General features: G+C 40.4%; 1 protein-coding gene across 3 annotated transcripts in view; it reads left to right on the forward strand.

Moving 5' to 3' along the window:
* Window positions 1–16,644, forward strand: part of Babam2 (BRISC and BRCA1 A complex member 2) — a 384,660-nt gene that overhangs the window by 202,889 nt on the left and 165,127 nt on the right. The window lies entirely within an intron of this gene.

The raw sequence follows: 16,644 nt of genomic DNA on the forward strand, positions 1-16,644 counted from the left end.
TTGGCTCAAGAAACCCCAGTTTGAAAATTCTGATACCATGATCGAGACTAAACTTCTTCCTTGTACACTGTTTCAGGTTGTTTTCTCAGCAATAAAAAGCTGACTGATGTGATATCTACCATGCATTTTACTATACAGTCACTTTAGCTACATTTAATTTGTATTTGTCTTATTCTAAGATCTTTTGTATTATTTCTTTGTCTATCTGTATTGATAGCCATGTACATACTGATGTATCTAATTCCAGTTCAGCACAAGAACGCATTCTATCTTTTCCTCTGAAAGTGCTAAATATGATTCTCATGATCTTAGTGTGTTATTATAATGAATGTGTTTTTATTTACTTACTTATTTATTTTAATTATACATCCCTTGATATTGAACCAATCTTCCATTATTGCTTCTTCTGCCCCATCCCCTGGGTGGGCATGTCCCTCATTTTACTTGGAATTTGACGTGCTGTGCCAAGTTACCTTTTATTTGAAGTTACCTTTTGTTGCTGTGATAAAGCAACTTGGAATGGAAAGAGTTTATTTCATCTTCATCCTTACTGTCCATCATCAAGGGAAGCCAAAGCAGAAACTCAAAGCAAGAATCTGAAAATTGGGCCTGAAACAGACTGTGGAGGAGCGCTGCTTATTGGCTTGCTCTCCAGGACCACCTACCCATGGAATAGTAATGACCACCTTGGACTGCATCTTTCGACACCAATCACATTTTAAGAAAATGCCCCGCCAGACACTCCCACAGGCCAGTCTGATGTAGGTAATTGCTCAGGTGAGGTTCCTCTTTCCTAGGTGACTCTAATTTCTGTTGACAAAACCAACCAGCATACCTTTCTGTGTAGACCTCCTTTTCACTGCTCTGGGCCACTGTAGAGCTTCCTCTCCACCCCAGGTTCAGTCATGCCCTCCTCACTCCAGCCTTCTGGAGCTCTCTGGATCCAGCAGGTCATCTATTCTTAGCGTTGTCTATGTTGTCAATCCTTTCACATCACCCTAAAAAAAAAAATTAAAAGAATAAGCTCCTTAACTAAAATGCATCTAGATTGTTAATGGTTTAGCTTCATCTTTTATCAGTCTTCCAGAATCCAGTGCCTCGGCTTTCCCATAGTGTTAAGCCTGTGCCATGTGCCTTTACCCTCAGCATCCTTCGCTCTGTTTCCCTGCCCTATGTACTCCTCAGGACACTACATCGTCTCCTCCTTGAAACCCTCCTAAAACACCCAGCTTTGCCCTCTTTTTAGCACCCCTGCTGTGCCCTTCCATTGGCTGCACTGCTCTTAGAGCACACATTTATTATAAGAGATTTTCCTTAGCATTCATTACTTATTTGCTTCGCTGCCTCGTGACAGTGTGTCTAGCCATGGGGAAAGACTGGAATGTTTTGCTGAGATTTTGGGAAGTTCCTTTTGTCCTCGTTTGTTGTTGTTGTTATCATTTTAACGAGTTTTATTTCTTCACATAGCTTTTGAAAGCTGGTCTGGATTGCTATACATGTTTTCTTGTACCCTCACCCGTATGTGACTAAGTAACAGAGTCAAGAAGCCCAACTTAAGGGCTTACCCTCTTCTGCTCTCTTAATTGCGTTCTTTGGTATCTATTTAGTAGAAACTTTCCCCCAGCATCTTGAATGCACACTGTGGCGTGAGTTAGGAATGTTAGGCTGTTAATAGCTTCCCTGGAGAATTAGGACTTGAAAGAATGCTTCGCTAGTTTCATCATCAGTTATGCATCGTGAAATGTCACAATTTCTTTTCAGAATTTCTTTATAAGCACAAAGCTGCAAATGTTCATCAATTGATCTATCTCAAACCACTATTAGTTTAGAAACAAGAGGAACATTCTTCAGTAATCCAGGCCAATGAGAACTCGTAAGTCAATTTATCCTTCTAAATCTGGCATCGGCACTTCTATAATTAGTGAAGTGTTAGCAAATCCACCTACTCAAGATCTATGCTAAGTCCAACATTTATAGTAGTTCATTTATGGAGCTATTAATATCATGTCTTTCCTCATAGGAATATTTCTACTCTTCATAATTCACTGCAGAGACACTTTTGCTCTATTCTTCCTCTTTTGGAGCTTACATTTCCTTTTTGATTCACTCAGGCCTCAGTGCGTGACAAAGAGTTTTCAAAACAAATTTCGATCTAGAAGGATCAGGCGGAGGGATTGCAGCAGGAGTCAGCAGCCCTGGGTTTGGGTTTCTGCCCCATGACTCCCCAGATCTGTGCATAGCATAAATTGCTTTCCTTACCCCAGTGTCTCAGTGAGTCTGTGGGAATTGATGCTTGTAAGTTTTTCCTTTTAAATATAAAACAGAACAATAATAGCTCTGGATGAAGAAGGGCCAGGGCCAGGAAGCCTGTCCATTTGGTTGCCCTAGGCTGCTCTGATAAATTCATGAGATGTCCAAAATCTAGTTCTTCTTGAAATATTGGGTGCAGACTTCTAAGACTGTTCTTTCTGTAATATTTTGGGGTTTGTTTTTAATGCACACCCATCAACAGCAGTAAAGTTTTTTTTTTCGCATCATTCTCAATGTTTGCTGTTTTGTGGGCCCTCCCTTTTAAACATGGTAGTCCTCCTCATTGTACTCATTGTACAATGAGATGGCACTCATTGTAGTTTGGGTAGAAACAACAACTTTTGATATGTTCGCTGCTCATTTGCATAGCTTATTTGGAGAACTATCTGCTCAGATTCTTTGCACATTTGAAAATCAGATTATTTATTTTATTGTTGAATTTCAGTTCTCTGTATTCTGGATATTAATTTATTACAAAAATATGACTTGTAAACTTGGTGTAATGGTGCATGCTTTTATTCCCATCACTTGGAAGATAGAAACAAGTAGATCTCTGATTGAGGTCAGCCTGGTCTACATAGCGAAATATTTTCACTCATCTGGTCGTTTGCCTTCTGCTCTGTTGATGTTGGATTTTGAGGTATAAAATTTATCCATAAAGTCTGATTTGTCAGTTATTTCTTACATTGTCTCCTAGCCCAGTGAGATATCACTCCTACTTTTTTCTCTTAGTTCATAAGTCTCACCCTATTTATTTTCAGTTCCCTGTTTATGTTCAACTCTGTTTTCATTTCTTTAGTTGCCCAACTTCTAAACCAGTATTTCTGAGACTTCAATGTCTACTAAGACAAAGCACAGTGCTGATGCTTAGTCTCAGTAGCAAGACTCTGAGCTTCGCCAGCCCCCATGTAGACTTCACTACAAACACAGCTCACAGAAGTCACACCACACCCCCATTTCCAGCTTCCCTGTCCTCTGCCTCTGGGTGTTTTGAATTTGAAAGCCGGAAATAAGGTACTGGAGACAGTCAGTGCTTACCTCTTCCCTTGGCTGAGGAAGCAGGAGCTCTGCTCACCTTGTACCTCTTTTGAAAGTTTTCTTCTCAGGACACACATTACTCTTTTACTTGCTTTATCTCCTTCTCTCTCTAAAAAAAGAGCTTAGTAAGAGTGGGCTTGGACAGGAAAAGAGCCCGAGGAGTTGATTACAAATCCCTAGAAACTGAATGAGTTCTTCAGCCTCTTCTCTTAGAGCCTTTGGCCATTTATCATGTTGTCCTGTCTTTGTAAGAATTCTTGCAGAAAGAGAACTACTTTTCTTGTCTTCATGTGTTTTATCAATTTGTTGAGAGAAAATTGTTGCCACCTTCTGTCTTTATTATGTTCATCACAGCGTGTCACCCACACTGAGGTTGGTAAGTCAGAAGTGAGCAGAGCCATGGGGACACCACATAGGATGTTGTTAGTTTTAGAAAGTTAGGTTATGATTAGAAATTACAAAATAAAGATTTCCCTTACCTTTCTGTGCTTTAAGATTTATTCATTCAGTTTTATAACCATCCGTTTCTCCTTATTTCTACTGATAATCTGAACCGAGACCAAAGTTATCCAAATTGATTTATGTTGGAAGGCCAAGTTAATCATTAGCATCCGTCTCTGCTGATTTTAGTGGAGAAGTCTGCCTGTGGAGTCCATTTTTGGTTTAGTTGTCTGAGAGCAAGTATACGTAGCCATTCAGACATTTGCCATCAAGTGCTTACTGGCTGTCTATTTTTGTGGAGCACACCATACTAGGCAGTGGGAATACAAAACTGAGCAAAACACGGCCACAGTTTTTAAAGAATCCAGGCAGAGCAGTGGCAGGGGCACACAAATAAATAACTTTCAAGACAAAAGAAGTTTTACCGTGTGAGGAGTTGGCGAGTGCAGAGGAAAGGCATTACCTCAGGTGACAGTGCTAGGTGTCTCAAGGAGATGAAACAGACTTCAAAGACTTGGGGTAGGGGAAGGGGAGGGCAATCAGGATTGAGTGTTGGTGTGTGATGTGGGGACCTGCCATAGTTGAGGAGTAGTGAAGAATGAGATTAGAAAGATAGCTCAGTGGAGCCTGCATGTGAGGCCATTGCAGACAAGAAAGGGCTTTTTAGGCTAGAGCAGTGGTTCTCAACCTTTCTAACGTTGCAACCCTTTAATGCAGTTCCTCATGTTGTGGTGACCCCACAACCATAAAACTGTTTTTGTTGCTGCTTCATAACTGTAATTTTGCTAATGTTATGAATCATAATGTAAATATTGTTGGAGATACAGATTTGTCAAAGGGTTTGTGACCCACAGGTTGAGAACCACTGGGCTAGAGAAAGGCTCAGTCCTACCTGCTTCTCAGAACCCATTTCTACTCAAGACCCTGTCCTAGAGCCAGTTCCAGATGTAGTTCAAGCCTTTCATTCTCTTTCTCCCCTTTCCCTGCAGAGCTCCAGGATGGCATTTATGTTCTATAGATAATATCAATATGCAAATCAAAAAATCAGTGGTCACTACAAAGGGAGAGTTTGTAGCAGACACCATTCTGTCTTTTAACACCTGTAGCTTGTGTTGGTCTCCATTTAATAAAGGCGTAGTACTAGGTAGCTGGAATAACTTGGAAATACGTACTGCCTAATTGCTGTGGGCACCAGACAGTCCGAGCCACGAGAGCTGCTGAGTGTAATTGAGTAGTTTTCACTTCTAGGGTCTTTCTGTTTCTGTCTTCATGCCCAGAATTGCCTAAGAACAACCTCTAAACCCCAGAACCCAAAGCAACATGGAGAGGAGAAAACGAGAGGGAAGGAGAGGAGAGAAGAGAAGAGAGGGGAGGGGAGGGGAGGGATGGGGAGAATAGTTTTAATACCAGGAAGAGTGGTCTGGTAGAGGAAGTGATAGCAGGCCAACTCTCGAAAGAGTAAGAGAAGTGAAACTCCCATTTGTTGAATACGTGCTTTCTGACGGGTTCTGTGCTTGGCACTTTCACATTCATTTGCAAAGCTGCGCAAGCCTGTTGCTTCCCGTAATACCCACATTTGGCATGTCATATGGAAAAAAAACAAAAACATGTAATCTCTTTGCTAGTTTTTTTTTCTATAGCTAAAAGTTCACCATATTTGGGCAGTTCTCAAGTTGCAGGACAGACTTGTAAAAAATTTCGTGTATTCAAAAAGCATATTGCTATGAACATTCCACTTTTAACTTAGATATTTCGTACTGTTCTGATCTTTGTGTGAGGCGAAGCATAGAGCAAAAAGGTAGCATAGAGCAGAAAGGTGTCTTGAGCCCCAGAATGGGTTGGAGTGCTGTTTCTCGTCCATCAAGATGGGAGGCAGCAAATCCAGAGACAGCCTAGCTTCCGCCAAAGCCAGCACTGCTGCAGGAGACATCTAAAAGGCTTTCTCCTGTATCACATGTAGCTCATGGATCACATCTTCACCTAAGGACCTCTGAGGTTATGATTAAGGGCCCAGCATTACATAGCGTGTAATAAATATTTCAGCAACACAGAGATAACCTTTTCCCCCCTCTCTTTAGAACCCCTGTAGATTTGCCACGGAATCATTTATATCAGTCAGTTCAATAATTTTTTAAAATGTGGGTTATAAGCAAAGAAAACCACTTCAAACCAACATAGGCATCTAGGGCAATTTATTAGCTTTCTAAAGCCAGGAGCAGACTGAATAGCCAAACCACAACAATTGAAGGGACACAGCTGGATGGACCCAAGGGAATAAAGTATCAAATGGTGCCAAAACTGGCCTCTTGCTTTCCCATTTCTCTGAGTGAGTTGGCGTCATTGTCCTCCATCGCAGCCTGGCTTTGTTCATGTGTAGGAAACATGGCTGCTGCTTATTCTTTTTGATTCTTTAGAGTGACTGGCCCATACTTAGTTACAAATCCTGAAGAAAGCACCAGCCTTGTCTTAGCCCTACCAGATGTTCCCAAGGTGTAAGAAGATAGTGTGCTATGCGGTGTTCCCCATCCTTACTGTTGTAAGGACTAGACTTGGGAGTGGTGTGCAGAAGAGTGATGTCTGTTCTGTGAAGAGAAGGGTAAGGCAGGCACATCATGGTAACTACCATATCAACTGACCCTTTAAGTCTGTGTCTTTCTGCTGCTTACAGAACACTGCATAAAGACTTTAAGTTAAAAAAAAAATCTGCTTTCTTAAGTTGTAGCGGCATGGGACTTGGTGTTCACATCTGTTCTATATAGGTCTAAATAAAGTTTCACTGTTGCATTCATTTGTTTTATTTAATTCTTGAATAAAAATCAGGTTCAAAGTTTGTACTGGTATACCTAGATAAAACTATAATTTACCACAGGTTTTTTTTCTTTTTTTCTTTTTTCTTTCTTTTTTTTTTTTTTTTTTTTTTTTTTTTTTTTTTTTTGGTTTTTCGAGACAGGGTTTCTCTGTGGTTTTGGAGCCTGTCCTGGAACTAGCTCTTGTAGACCAGGCTGGCCTCGAACTCACAGAGATCTGCCTGCCTCTGCCTCCCGAGTGCTGGGATTAAAGGCGTGCGCCACCACCGCCCAGCAAAACTATAATTTAGAGGTCTCCCAAAATGCAGGTCAATATAACTTGTTAACTAGTTACAGGAATTGCTGCCTTTAAACAAACCCAAAGGCTCTTGTCAGATTCATAAAGAGTAGAGTTATTGAAGAATCAGGAAAAGCCGGTGTTTCATATTCTCTCTCAAAAGTTCTGATGAGTAGAGAAGTTGGCAGAAGCAAGAAACACCTTTTGCTGCCAGTGAGAACCCAAGCAGTGGCAACCTTCACCCAGCCTCTTCCAGCCTCATGGAGGAGGTGCACTGCACAGCTGTTAGAGCAGATCCAGGCTACCCAGAGAAGAATGGGGGCCCTCAGTGTGTGTGTGTGTGTGTTTACTGATGGGACAGTAATTGACCAAGAAAAGTCTTTATCATCATTATTTTAAAAGATCCAGCCCCCTTCACCCCAGTTTACTTGAACAACATGTGTTTTGCTTTAGCTTTCTAAACAGCAGCTATACCCAACATATTAAGGGTAAGCACAACTTCACAAGCAGATTCCTGAATAAGTGAAAGCTGTGCTGTGGCCTCTGTTTCAGGAAAAAGAGTCAAGACACACATTTGGGAAAGCCCAAACCCATACTGGATCTTGACTTCTGGGAGTAATGAACTCAGTGGGTCACATTTGGAAGGCACAGGCAGGTGGTAACGGGTCATTCTCAAATTGGGTTTTGTTTCTCGTTTGTTTATTTTTTATTTTTATTTATTTTTTATTTTTAGGAACTTTGGTTATCGCTCTCTGACCTGACAGCCAGTCAGCACTTCGTATTTTCACTGAGTGGAATGCGTCTAACTGTATATTAGTGAAGGAAGGCTGATATTATGATGTTAGAACTTGATGATCCTTACCAGTGCCCTTGGAGAAACGATCCTGTTTCCTTGAGTCCATGTAAAGGTCTAATGAATACATTTTATTTGGCAGTGTGGCATCTGTAGCCTTTAGTAATTATATTGTTATGACTTAATTTCTTTCTCTCTAGTTTCCAAAAATAAACAGTAAATACACAATTTTTGCATATTTCTATCTGTTTTGAATACCCACAGAATGCCAATTTCAGGCAAGGCTCCTGCTCCGGGTAACAACGATGTAAGAAATGGGTGCTCATGATATTTTGGAGCATACAGTGTTTAGACACTAAATGCGCAACAACAAAATGCATAGTAACTCTTTGCTGCCTTTCCTTCACGTGGCTGACCACGCTTTTTATGCCCTTCTTTGAACATTGATCGGAATCTTCCTTGTGCTCAATGGGTGCGGGTTATGGCATCATTTCTCAGTCTAGATTCTGAGTCAACAAACAAGTTCAAAATTCATGCACATCATTTAATCTCTTTGAACTTCAATTTCATCTCCAAGTGAGAATAATAAGACCTACTTTATAAGATTGTTGAAGCACTAATAAAATGACAGTTGACTAATGAGACTGAATAAATTATTGTTAGACATGACAAGGTGGAAGATATGTCTTGTTATAGTTTGAATATGAAGTCCCCCCCAAAGGGTTCATGTACTGAATGCTTCCTTGCCTACTCACTTTAGTAACTTAGGGAAATTTTAGGGGGTAGCAGTGGCAGGACAAAGAATATGACTGGGAATGTGACTTTGAAGGCTATACTTGGTTTGTGTGTCTGTCTCTGTGCCTGTGTCTCCTACCCACCAGTCATGAAATGAATAGCCCCCCACCATGAAGTACCGCTTCTCTAACAGGCTCAGATACACAGAGCCATACGACTGTAGCCTGAAGTCTCTGAAACCCTAAATCAGTCAGTCTTTCATCTCCTATGTTGTTCCCGTCAGGTGTTCTGTTTAGTGGTGCGTGTTCACCAACATGGATTTCTACTCTGTCCTCAAGAAACTGATAGTCTCTTTGGACTTTAAAGCCCCACCACATAGTATGGAGAATTCGTGAAACAGCATTGTGCAAGGAGCCCAGGAAGGCTATGAATCATTATACAGTTGAAAACAATATTAATAGAACAGGCAAATCCACAGCTTGATAGAATTAAAAATATTAAAAAATACCAGCTAAGAAAAGAAAGAAATGTTCTTTGTAGATAGATTAGCAGTGTAACATGCTTGCTGAACAAGGCAAAGGACCTAAGTTCAAATCACCATTACCCCTTTATGCCAGGATATAGGTATGGCTGTGCCCCGTGGGTGACAGGGAAGAGAGGAGGATCCTTAAGTCTTGCTGGTCACCAACTGAGTTCCAGGTTCAACAAGAACCTGTCTCAAAGTAATAAGGCTGAAGGTGATAGAGTCGTACATCTGACGTCCTTCTTTGAGATCCATTTACACTCAGAAATACAATACCCTCTCACATATGTGCATACAACACACACACACACAGAGAGAGGGGGGGAGGGAGAGGGAGAGAGGGAGAGGGAGAGAGGGAGGGTGAGTGAGCTTTTTGATAAAAGGAATGATGTGTAGAGGTATTAGATAAGATCTAGAAAAAATGAATGGAGGATGGTCACGTTTATCTGGATTAGGCAGATAAAACACCCACTTGACAAAACTAATCAGAAATGACTCTGGTAAATACTACCTGCTCTGCCTGCCCCCCTTCTCATTTAAACAAGAATTCAACACTCGGTGAGATGAGTGGTAACTGAGCCTTCAGAATTGTTGACCCAGTGAATGCTTCAGCACTCCAGTGTGTGGAAAGGAGCGCAGGATTGGGAACCACCAGCAGCAGGAGTGTGGCACAGGGAGACCCAGCTAGGTCTTTTTGACCCAACTTTCTGATCTTGCTTTTGGATTTATTTGTCTTCATGACTTTCTCTGGCACCTGTCTATTTCTCGGCATTTGAATGAAGAGAAAGGGGACTAAATTCAAAACTATCTATTGCATCATGGGACAGAATAACCAAGGTCTTATGCACATCATTTTATTCTTAAATATATTCCTTCTGCCTATATTCAGTCATGTTTGTACCATCTTTACTGCCATGTGTTAATGCCAGTGGGCTCCACAGTCAGATCTTGCTCAGGAGTTCTTCTGCTGATATGCAGTGCCATGATCAGGGGGACCTTTCTTTCTCAATCCCTGTCTTACGTGATGAAGGGCCCCCCAATCTCTGTATGACCCTCTTTGACCTCCTTATCCCCTACTTTATTTTAACTTTCCTCTGTAACATTTGCAACATAATATGCTTTTTATTTATTTATAAGAGAATCTTACTCTCTCCCACCTGAAAAAAAAAAGTGACTTGAAGAATCTGGATTTTGTGAACTGGGGATGCTGACTCTATATTGCGTAATGGAGCACCTGACATAACAAACCTCTCAGGCTGTCTCTGGATAAGATTTTATTAGAAATGTTTAGTTTGTTTGTACCTTGTCAAAAACCTCATAGTGTCTGTATAAACAGTATTCGGCCCTATTTTATGGTCACCCTAGGAATCATAGTCAGTCGCTAACCTTGGTTAGTGTCACTTCAGATGTACTCAGATGGTGCAGACCAGATTTCTGACATATTATATAATAGCTTTATTATAATCTCTTATGCCCACTGACTTTGTCAGTAATGCTTATAGATTGGGTGTAAGCATTTCTGAATTGAGAAATACAGTAGCTTTTTTTTACAGTCCTCCCATGTGACCCATGGCTAATAACATTTTTGGTTCAGCTAATGTCTGTCAACAATTAGTTAATTGGTAGTTTGTACCCATAGCGACACTAATGTTTCCAACATATAGGAACTTGTTTAATGGCTTCTGTCTTAAAACGATTAGCATATCAAAGGAATACCACATAATGATAAATTAGACTTGTATTTACTTTCATTTCCAGAGTTAATTGTTATTTTTTCTATAGTCTTTTGATATTTGCAGAGAGCCTCTATTGAGAATAATCATGCAAGTGAATCATGGCCCAAAACAAAATGTTGACTCATTATATTAGATGTAGCCTTGACTGGTACCATTTTTCAAATTTGAGTTTTCTTTAATATAAGTGATTATAGTTTCAGACACTTAAGATAAACACTGAGGATCTTCCTAGTTGAAGGGACTTCCTGTTTAGTTTTATACAATGTACCTGAAACTCTTAAGAGTTTTCAGAGTAGAGAAGCAAGCACGGCGGTTAATTCCATTCATTTGCTTGTTCTGTTATCCCTGTATTCATCGTTCTGGGTTTCAGTATGTTTCACAGCTGGGATGCTGAAGCTTTCCGACACTCAAGAACTCACCTGTTCTGAATATTCATTGTGAATATCAGAAACTCCCTTCTGTCATAGCCACAGGCTGAGCCAGAATTGCTTTGGGGTCTCAGCAGACTATCATAGCTATTATTACCTTGCCATGTATGTGTGAGTGCCTGACACACTTTTGTGGAGGAAGAAGGCAACATTCTGTAGTTTTAGCAGATTTGGCGTCTTTTCCTCCTGTTTTAGCCTGTGGCAGTTTCAAATGGCGCAGATAGAAGCCCTGAAAATGTATACTTGTTCATTTTAAAATGTCCCTTACTACGTTTTAACCATCCCCTGTTTTCCAAATGCTGCCATTAGTGGTTACAATAATCATCTGTAATGCTAGCTTCTAAGAACGACGGTACAGGAGCCTCTTTTCTAATTTCCCAGATGGGAGGGAACACATGTACGAGCCTGTTGGAATGGCAGAAACTGGAAACAGCACTGTGTGGATTTGTATTTTTGGAACTCTTTGGGCTTATTTAAGCACCCCAAACCGAACCCAGCTATCCATTAGGAGTCAGATACCAATTCAAGGAAAATCCGGGTGTCTTACCAAGAGGAGCAAAGCGCTGTAGTAGCTCAGAAGACAGATAGAAACAACCGGACCCGTGGCTCAGGCACCTTTTCTGCAGACCATCAGATGTAAGGGTTGACCATGGAAACCAGAGTCATCCTTTTGAAGGATTGTCTTCAAGCATTTGTCTTCTTTATTTGAATGATAGTGAAGAGGAAAATTTAAAAGGTGGTAAGAGAAATAATTAGAAATTATCCATAGGATATGGAATGAAGCTGCCAGTGATAAAGGACCTCGGTGGCCCCTGGGATTTTTTTTTTTCTGTAGTGTGTTTTTGCAGGGTTTGTGACCTGGATCATAGCTTCCAACTTTGACGTGTCACAGTGGAACCCCAAGGCTGACACTGGTAGTCAGTGTGGTTTCTTTTCTTTATTTTCCTCATGTCTGCCACTCTAAACATGATGAGCCCTCTACCCTTGGATCACAGGCTGAAGCTATGTAGATGGCATTTCTTTGATCTTGGATATTCTTTAAGTGTTAGAGTCACATAATTAGGTGGATTCTGAGTGTTGAGTATTCTAAATATTTTTTCTCCGTTTCATTCCTCATTTTATAGATAAGAGGATTCTATGTTGAATATTTTACATTATATAAAAGAACAAGGATACATAAGAAAGTTTAGACTCTCATTCTGGGCTCTGCAGTTAAAACCATCAATCCCTATAAAACTTTGTTGTCAGGGGAGGGACAAGGGTCAGCACTTTGTCTCCAGACTTCACTGCTGATAGCGCCTGCAGAAAGCGGTTCCAAAAGTTATCATTAGATGCAGAGAACAAAAGGCAAGAATTCATATTTGTTAGTCTTTTGACTTGTACAGTCAGCCAACATGGGGTTTGTACTGCCAAGCACTGGTCGGCCTGGTTCTTCTCACTGCATCCTCTCCCTCCTCCCTCCCCTCGTTTGAATAAAGCAAGCAAGTGAGCAAACAAGCAGAAAGTCATGCTTCTTCATGTCATGAGGCATAAAATATATTCTATATTTTCCTGAAAATATAGCATTAAATGAAAAACTAAAGCAATATTAATGTCATGTTATTGACTAGACTTAATTTCATTTGTAAAAATATCTGAATTTTTCTGTAAAGAGCCTCAAAAAATGCCTAAAGCTAGAATGAGAGAAAATATATATAACACATGCTGTAGGAGAAGGCTAATAAAATTATTAGCCAACGCTAAAGATCTGAATGCCTTAAAGACAGGCCGACAGTGGACTTCTCGTTATACAGAACAAATATGGATGTCCAAGAAACAAGTGAAAAGTTGCTTCAGCTCAACACTGAATCTGAACTGGGATACTGTCTCCACTGTCAAACTGCCAATACTAATTTAAAAAGAATGAGAGAGTGATGGCAGTGTTAGCACATTACCACTGCACAGGGAGGCAACAGGCTCGCGCACACTGTTGTCCATATGCATTGGCCCAAATCTGCGTTTCTGGAAATTGTTCAGTTAAAACAATCCAATATAAATTCTACTGAAATATAAGATATTTGTGACCTTTAAACATAGCTTCAGTTACCTATTAAGAAATAGGCATATTACTACTAATGACTATATACACATATGCAAGATACATCAGTGCATTATCAAGTGGCTAAGAATTGCAAGCAACATGAAGTTCTGTTCCTAGGGAAATGGTTAACAAGAAGACATATGCATGCTGGCAGATAGTGTGCTACTGTGAAAAAAGCAATTAGTAGAGTGATGTCTATAATAGGATCCCATTAGGGAAAACAAAATAGGAGGTTAAAGAGGTGTGTGTGTGTGTGTTTAAGTGCTAGGAAAGCTGACCGAGGTAACACTGTTAATATTGATTACTTTGAAAAATAAGTGGCAGGCAGCAATGGAAGAACTAATTTTAAAATATATGGTTGGGCTTGTTTAAAAAAAAAAAGACTAATTTTTGTAGTGTAAAACCAATGAACCAAACAACAAAAAACAATTTAAGAACTTAAAAAGAGAAAGATGAAAATGGAAGAGCCAAAAGCATGAGACAGAAAATCAGAATCATGTTTTTTAGAATTAAAAAAGGAAGAAATAAGAGACGATCCCTTGGAGGCCAGCGGCCATCCTTGTGGCAAGCTGCCAGAGAGCAGACGAGCTGGAGGCAGAGCTCGCACTGTGTAAGTAGGTGTCCTGGGAAGTCGGTACATTGACCAACACAGTCCTAGGGTATGCCAGTGATCCAGGACACGGCTTTTTTTTTTTAACTCTTTCCACTCAAGGCTCCTTTTTACATGATAACTTCTTATACAACCCTGTTTATAAAGCTATATAAAATGTGTATACATGTCAAACGTTTGTTGATAAATGTCTTAAGAAAATATGTTTCAAAGAAAAATTTTGGTAGACACGTAATTTTACAATGTATTTAAATCAAAAGCAAATTTACATACTGGTGAGTTGGTGCATTTGTTTATTTTTACATAAAGACATAAGTCTTGGGTGAATATTTGAATTGATGAACATTTTGATCTTGTCACCTTCAATGTTATGGATACATTTTTTTGTATAATATAAGGCACAAAATAGCAGAGACATGGTTAGAGAATTGAGAATTGTTGAAAATTCTATCCTAAACCCAAACCACAATTAATTGAGACTTTTTTAAAAACTGAAACTCAAGTCAGCAATTAAAACAACAGTTCTTAAAATCAGATATTATAATTCAGTAGAATCTCAAAATACACTGATTTGGTACTTGCCGAGGAATGTTGTAGAAAAATAGTCTTTGTTTTTGTAATTAAGTCATTGTGTTTGTATAAAACCACTATAGCTCATGACATACAGTGTCTCAAGTCTGAGCTCAGCTGTTTCAGGACATATTTCTGGTATGTATGGTATGATGGGATACACAGTACAAAGTGTACAAGTTAAATGTTAGAACCAGGACATGAGGTCGCACATGCCTCGCGGACAAGCTCTGCTCAAAACACCTTGGATCAACTTTACATTGACTTTGAATTAAACTTTGCTTATTGTCTGTTCAGAAACTTTTTCCTTTTGTCAAGATTTTTGTGCCTCCCTCAATTTGTTACATTGAGCCTACGTAGAGCCCAGCATGATTCTCCTCCTCTCTTCTAGTTTCTGTGTTTCATCCAGAGCAGGCAATTGACTCAGCAGAAAGGTCTGAGCCCATTAAGGCATCGTTTTACAGTTGGTGTTCTGGTTTCCACAAACTACAAGTGCTCCATGGGCCTGTGGGCACAGACGCTGAGCCATGCGCTCTTCAGCTCCAGTTATATCTTGGGTGTTTGAACCCAGTGGGAACTGTGCGGGCTTGCTTCCTGCTTATGGTGGGGCTCCTGCTGTAGCTGCTATTGGAGAGTAAGGTTTCTGCCTCTGTGAGGCAGAGGCAGAGTGTGGGGATGGTTCAAATTACACCTCTGCCATCTTGACCTGATCTTGTCCACCCTTATTTGGAATTTGCGACATTCTTGTATAGCCCCCATCCTAACCTTGGAAGCAAAGGACTGGCCCTTTGAGCAGCTTTAAGACAGAAGCGAGACATGGGTATGGGTTGTTCTTTGGTGTTTCTCAGCTTTCTGTGTTTGCTGTGCTTCTCAATGTAGCTGCTCATCTCATGCGGGCAGCCAGGACCCTCCAGTGTGTCCACTGTGCTCTAGGCTGGTGAGCAAATTCTGTAGCAGGGAGATGTAGACATGGGGCCAAGGCCCAGGCAGCGGAAAGCTCAGCCATGGAGATGGCTGCAGCAGGTGGAACTGACATATTCCTAAATACCCCCTGCTTCTTATTTCCTTCTAATTTCTATTTTTAAAATATGTGAGAGACTCGACAATCCTTGTCCCTGTGTGTACGTGTCACACGTGCACAGTAAGAAACTAGGGAAGGATACTGAAGATGTCCACGCTGAGCAGTATGTGTGTTGACCAGCTTCCCAAGATGCGGGAAAGAGTGGGACTTGGGCAGATGGAGGCCTCTGAAGCTCTCAGTGCTCACACACAGATCAGGCCTAGGCTGGGACCCTTTCCTTTTTTGGCTGAACCTCCTGCCCCCAGGACCTGAAAACTGATTGAAAATTACAGGTCAGTTTGTACCATTCCTAACCTGAGAACGACATCCAGTTCTAGTGTTTTAGATTTTGTACTTGACCTGGAACACTGCCGGGTTATTAGGGGTTATGGAAATATGGTATATCAGATTAAAGTTGATATGCTTTAGAGTTACTCTGATTCAGCAGCATCAGAACTCTGGCAGACAGCTTGGTACTTGGCACATAGTTAAAAGTTCCCAATTTTGATTCAGTCCACTTCATCTGTGCATCATCAATACTTCATCAAATTAGTTCTGATATTCAGTTGTGAGTCCGATGTTCAATACTTATCAATTCAGTTAACCACTAACCTCCAGGTGTCCTCTGACCAGCAATTGTAATTATTGGATAAATAGGGAGTTTGTCTTAAAACATTCTCATAACTGGACATATTTGATAAGTGTATGTTGCAGTTCCCAAGTAAATCATCTACCCTTACTTTGTTAAAGTGGATGTGTACCTACCCTACCCAGCCTTTTGTTTATGTAGTGGCTGGTGTATTTTCTACTTCACAGAAATATACTTCCTCTGGATTTTTGCTATTTCAATAACGTATAGCATATTACAAAAGTAGGTATAATGAGGTTATTTTAATATTTTTCTGGTGTTCTAAGATATAAATTATGTTTTTAGAAATGTATGTATTGGATGTGTTAACTCTGCTTCTGTCTAATCTGCTACCATCACATTCGTTCCCCTGCTTCCTACATGGAAACAAGTGAAATAGTTGAGGACTGTGTGCTTTATTGTGGTAGGCTTTGGTCAAGAAGTTTAACAGGCACCAACCTTGAGGAGTGAGGCAAGGGTATGCTGGACCGTTGAATGAAGATAACTCACGACCATGGTTTCATGCCAGTAGGCTATGAGCTCATCACTGATAAGATCCTAGAGTAAGCTGGGCATGATCATATAGGTTCTAGACGACTTCTGGGAGG

This window comes from Microtus pennsylvanicus, chromosome 21 (assembly GCF_037038515.1).
Source record: "Microtus pennsylvanicus isolate mMicPen1 chromosome 21, mMicPen1.hap1, whole genome shotgun sequence".
Lineage (NCBI taxonomy): Eukaryota > Metazoa > Chordata > Mammalia > Rodentia > Cricetidae > Microtus > Microtus pennsylvanicus.